Genomic DNA, 6609 nt, shown 5'->3' with positions numbered 1-6609 from the left:
CTGTTATTAATGTTCAAGTCTTTAATCACTTTAAAATAATAGAAAATAAAAAATTAAACTGCTTTCAAAGTTTGCTTTAAACTTTCATCTAAACAAAAACTGTATTCTAGGGGCTTCCCTGGTGGCGCAATGCTTAAGAATCTGCCTGCCAATGCAAGGGACATGGGTTCGAGCCCTGGTCGGGGAAGATCCCACATGCCACGGAGCAACTAAGCCCATGCACCGCAACTACTGAGCCTGTGCTCTAGAGCTCGCCAGCCACAACTACTGAGCCTGTGTGCCACAACAACTGAAGCCCGTGCGCCTAGAGCCCGTGCTCCACAACAGGAGAAGCCACCACAATGAGAAGCCCACGCACCGCAACCAAGAGTAGCCCCTGATCGCCACCCCTAGAGAAAGCCCGCACGCAGCAATGAAGACCCAATGCAGCCAAAAATTAATTAATTAATTAAACAATAAAAGAAATGTTAAAAAAAAAACTTCTAAAAATTTGTGGTGGTTCATTTGGAATTCTCAACACTTGCCTATTAAACATCTCTTAAATGCACCCATTTCTCACCAGTCACCCCATCTCCTTCATCCTCTAGCCTCAGCTACTGGACCATTCCAATAGCCGCTTAGTAATTGACTTACATTTCCTCCTTCTCCCCCTCCAACCTGTTTTCTCTCATGAGATCAAAGCGACATATTGTAAATGCAAATTTGATCATTTCACTCTTGTTCTTAAAACTCTTCAATAATCTTTGTAAACAACCAAACCTCAAACATGCCCAAAATTCATTTCTCCAGGTCAATCTCTTAGGAAGTCATTCTTCCCATTCATTTTCTATGCCTTTGCTACACGACCTTTTTCAGACAATGCTCCCTCCTCCTACAGGTCTTGTCTTCTTTCAATTAGCAAATCTGTTCTCCTATGTCTCCATCTAGATGTCTCATATGCATTCTTTGGATCACAACTCAAATCATCGCTTTCTCAAGAAAGCTTACCCTATCACTCAGGGTATCAGAGCTTTCTATTACTTGTCCCACAGGACTGGCTAACTCTCCTCTGTGGCACTCCCCTCTGTAATTGACATGGTTTATGGGAGGTAAATTGATCAATGTCTCTTTTTGCCCTAACTCTACCATAAGCTTCATGAGGACAGAGGGGTGTTCACTTTTCTTACTGGTGAGTTTGAAAATGCCATACTGGACATGTGGAAAACTCTCAATAAATATTAGTCAATTGATGGAATGAATGATTTAAAAAAAAATCAGAAGTCTCTGGAAAGTGTAGTTGACCTTATGGGTTCAGAATATCTTCCACTGCAAGATGTTTACCCTTAAGAGAAACCTCAGGATGCAGATGAGAGCTGTCTTCAGATATCACAAGGCTGTCATGAGACAGAAGGGTGAAGCTTATTCTTTGCGTATCCAGAGGGTTGATCTAATACCGAACGCTTACAGAAAGAAAGAAATCCAAGATTTAAAAAATCTGAGTATCTGACAAATTTCTGCATTCAGTGGAGAAATGCCTATAACTGAGATATTTGAACGTAAATTAGTAGTCCATCTGGTGAGAGGCAGAAAGGGGAATTCAAGAACCAGCAGGGCAATTAAGTGGCCTTTGAAGTCCCTGTGAGCTTTGAGATTCTATGGAGTTATGATTTGTTAAAAAGATTATCTCTGTCTTTGCCATGCTGATTGCATTCTGAGACGAATGCTGAATGGAGTATGGCTTCTTCCTTAGAGTTTTGGAGAATAAGTTTCACTGTGTTTAAGACTGAAAAGAACATGTGATTTCCTAACATGATCTGTACCACTAATTTCAGCTTAGGTTTACATTGTCAACCTCTTCTTGGGATACACCTGAAACAAAATGTAACTAGAACTTGCTTCAGATATATTATTTTCTCTGATAACTGAAATTACATTTTTTAATGTAACTTTTACTGCATCACTGATAACATTTACTGATAAACTTTTGAGAATACATTTGATTTTGGGAACAATAAAATTTGTTTAATTTGTTTTTTGGGGGTATTCTAAATTCTGCATTTCACACATCTCAATTCCATCCATAAATGTAAGTGGTTAATGAGTTCTTTGTTCTGTGAATCTAGTTTCAGACTACTGCAGGAAAAAGGGTTAAGATCTTTACACTTAATATATAAGCTCCTAACTTTTATGCCTCAACCCAGATTTTATATTAAACTACAAACAAAAATATTAATTTACCCTCAGGCTCATGATACTATATAAACTAAGTAGTTCTTAACTGTTTTTGGTAGATTGAAAACAAAACTTTCATTTGAAGACCTTCATATCAATTTAATTCCAAGTACAGTGAGATATACATTGTACCATTTTCATGAACAAAAATGAGGAAGCAATCTCAAAGTTGATTGATAGGATAAAGGTTAAATAAACTACATATGTAAAGTAAGCCACAATACAGCCTTTTAAAAGAATGAAGTTGTGTAATGAATACTGACATGGAAATATGTCCATGATATACTATTAAGAAAAAGTATCAATTAGCAAACAGTATGGACAGTGTGTTCCCACTTTTAAAAATGATGTAAATAGGGGCTTCCCTGGTGGCTCAGTGGTTGAGAGTCTGCCTGCGATGCAGGGGACGTGGGTTCGTGCCCCGGTCCGGGAGGATCCCACATGCCGCGGAGCAGCTAGGCCCGTGAGCCATGGACGCTGAGCTTGCGCGTCCGGAGCCTGTGCTCCGCAACGGGAGAGGCCACAACAGTGAGAGGCCCGAGTACCGCAAACAAAACAAAACAAAACAAACAAAAAAAATGATGTAAATATATCAAAAGATGTCAGAAAGTTTTTATCTAATCTGGTAGCACTGGTTATCTCTGGACAGTGGGATTGCGTATTGGAATGGCTGCAAACATGAAAATTAGAATCTCCCTTTTTATACATTTGATACACTTTGTTGTGGGTAAAATTTTTTCCCACATGCATTTACCTTTAAAAAGAAAACCTAAGAGGACACGAACTAATACAATCTATTGTTCACTTTCATCTGTAAGAATAAAGAGGAGGAAATGAATCATAGCCAGAGACTAAGATGATATTCACTTCCAGTGTACACTGTCAAAATTCAGAGTTCTTTTGTGAGAAGAATAATAATGAAATCACACATAGGGATCAGAATAACTAAATATATACTTCCAAATCATCCTTGTTCTTGCCCTTACCAGCTCAAGGAGAAACTCTAGCTTTCTGCAAAATCTCTTTCTACCCCAAATTTTCTTTAGGCCCAGGGGATTTCTCACAGCTCCATCTCACTACATTTTTGTCCTACCATGTTGGACGCCACCATTTCCCCACAGGACTGCTGTTGCTTTACTGGGCACAGTGGATATGGCAGAAATGTTAGAACTCTTAGCTATTACAGATATGCCATGGTTTCTCTCAGTAGGCTTGAGTAGACAGAAGGGAGCATACGTATAGTGGTGAGCAAAGGGCATTTCTGGGAATTGTAAAGAGACCAGCTAATTTAAATAAAGAATTTGTGTTGGTGAGAAATGGCATGAGATTTAAAAGGAGTATTTATGTTACACAAGATATAAGATTTACAGTCACAATATAGTAAAATATAGGTGAATCAGTAAGGCTGAGTGCAGAAAACAGAAATTACTATAAGTATTTTAAGCAGAAAAGAATTTAATACAAGATATTAGGTGCTTACACAATTGTTGGAAGGACTGAAAAAACAGGTCCTGGGCTAGACATTCTGAATGGGTTCCTAGAATAACGCAGAGCTGAACCACAAGGGGAGCTACCATCTCAGAGGCAGCCACTGTTCCTTGCTGTGACAACTTCCTCTCACTTCGGAGGACGAGCAAACTGAAGCTGTGACACGGCTATCAGAAATCCAGGCTAGGAAGTCACTCAGTGTTTTCATAACATTCTGTGTGTTCCACCAAACTTGAGCACGAGGACTGGAGTGCAGCTGTGTGAAAGTCTCACATTTCTAAATTGTCTGCAGCAAAAGCCAAAGGGGGTAGGGAAATGGCTGTTTCTTCAATCTGCCTTCCAGATCTCTCCTAAGTACTGGCAGTATGTAATTCGCATCCAGAATGCTAGCTGCATGAGTATTGGGGGGGATTTAGGTGATAACTTTCTAAACCCTCCAAAGTGAAGACTTGAGGTTGAGAATCAAAATATCTACCACATATAGGGAAGTTCCAAGCAGGAAAATCAACTATTAATAATATGGCCATCCAGAAAAAGTGCTATTAACATTCTGTCACAAAACTATTTTCTTTCCATGTGTTAGCCTATCTATCTATCTCATCTATCTCTATCTCATTTACTCAATTGGAAACAGTTATTATTTTTCTAGCTTGTTCAGCAGACCTTTATACCCTTCTTCAAGTAAAAACAGTATTTGTTTTCCTTTAAGGAAGCTCTATCTCAACCCATATCCATGTTGTCCGGGCTAACAAAGTTTATCCCCTTCAACCCTAATATCCCAAAGTGCCACTTATAGGTTATATGAACAAAAAGTTCATTTTTTTCCCTAATCATTTTTGACTTCAGTTTTTATCAGTGGTATCTGGATTGTAGACTGGGAAATACTTTATAACCTTTGATTTTCCTTGATCAACATGGACTGAGACACACAGAGAGAGAGAAAGAGAAATGTTTATTCTGAAGAATTGGCTCACATGATGAAGGAAGCTGAGAAGTTCCATGATCTGTGGTCTACAGCCGTAAACCCAGGAAAGTCAGTGGTATAAATCAGTCTAGGTCTGAAGGCCTAAGAACCAGGGGAGTGATGGTTTAAATCCCAGCCCAAGGGCCAGATGAGATGTGATGAGATGTTCTAAGTGAAGCAAGCAGGCAGGAAGCAAGAAAGGGTGAATTCCAACCTCCTCTACTTCTATTGTATTCAGCCCTCAACAGATTGGATGATACCCATCTGCATTGGGAGGCCAATCTACCTTACTGGGTCCATGGATTCAAACTTTAATCTCATCTGAAAACACCCTTACAGACACGTCCAGAAGTGTTTTAAAGATATTTCTACTAGTTAATTGGATTGAGGAAAAGTTCAAAATTCAGTGCAATGCTATGAATCATGTTATGAATGTTGCCAATGTTAAGATTCAGCAGCAAAATTATTAGATGCTGTTTTAATTCCCTTGATTTACTTTTTCCCACTATTTGGAGCAGAATTTCTCAATGGTTAATCCTCATGTTATGGAGGCAACTTTTTATCAGCCTTTTGCCCCATCCCTTTCTGTGCCTTTCATGAGACAAGATGAAACTCATCTTCTTTGTGGTTCTTCCCTCTATCCTTATTCCTCACGCTTGGCATTTTTAGATGGGCTGAAGTATAACTGGTTTTATGGGAAAGACTAGGACGTATGAAACAGTGTATTAGGAAATATCAGATATAAGGGCTTTAGAGTCAGACAAACTTGGGTTTGAAGACTACCTCTATCTCTTATCAGTTGCATAGTCCTGGGAAAATCACTTGGAGCCTCAGATAAGTTATTTCTAAGGTAAGATTTTTATAACCATTAGAGATAAAGCATAAAAGCAAGGTGTTTAGCACACAAGAGGCTAATGTTCAAGAAAGTAATGATCAACATTATTATTATCTATTTTATGCAGTCTGATGAATATATAAAACATTAATGAAAGTGTTTCCTGTACATTTTTACATTATTACAATTGCCATCCTTATCTATTTAAAAAAACAATCACTACTAACAGCGCTGTGCTCTTTTTTTAACATCAAGATTTATAAAATGAACTTACTTGAGATGAAATAAGGCTGATGACTCAGGTTCAAGACTGTTTTCTTGAGCAGATGTTACCAAGAAAGTAAAACTTCACAAAGAAGTTTCTCTGATGTGAGGGTTATTTCAGCCCAACCCAGTCCATTCACACAGGCAGTTGCAGAGTATGTTATATGGCCACGAGTATTGACTGAAGGCTTTGTGTGCTGTGATAAATTCTGCTTTAGATGTCTATCCTAAAGCCTTCTATTTTAGCAAATATCCCAGCAAGTCAACAGCGTTTTCTGTGGTGCAGTCAGAACAGTTTTCAGCTGAATCCCTTGCTTTTTTAACATTTATCATCACGGCTCCTCGGGGCTACATAACTCATACGAAACAAGGTTTCCATCTGCCTGTGTCTCATTCCTCTCCACATGCAGCGCTCACCCCAACGTGCTATGCTCCAGGGTCCTGCAGAAAAAAGCACTGGTGTGATACATCTTCATGTGGACGCTTCAGCTCTGCTGCTGCTGCCGTCACTCCTGCCTTATATTGCGGCACAAATATGATGAAAGGAAACAAGAGCAGAGATGTTGGTCTTAGTAGCTAAAGATGATTTCTCGTGGGACTTTAACCAAAGGCATGCTCTTACAAACAGGAGATTCCAGTTTGGGACTACATACTATAATTTACACAGGTACTAATACTGAAGAGCTCTCTTTGAATAAAACTCAAATTCTGTTTCCAAACTTCTGATTCTTTTCTGGTTATTTTTTGAGAAAAAGGTACAAAGAACAAGGATAGCACACGCACTGCCATGCCTTTCTCTACTCCTGCTCAAGGCAAGGCTGGCAGGCATTTTTGGTTGCACATCTAA

This window comes from Lagenorhynchus albirostris, chromosome 9, assembly GCF_949774975.1.
Source record: "Lagenorhynchus albirostris chromosome 9, mLagAlb1.1, whole genome shotgun sequence".
NCBI classification, from domain to species: Eukaryota; Metazoa; Chordata; class Mammalia; order Artiodactyla; family Delphinidae; genus Lagenorhynchus; species Lagenorhynchus albirostris.
Note: the sequence above shows the minus strand (reverse complement) of the source record.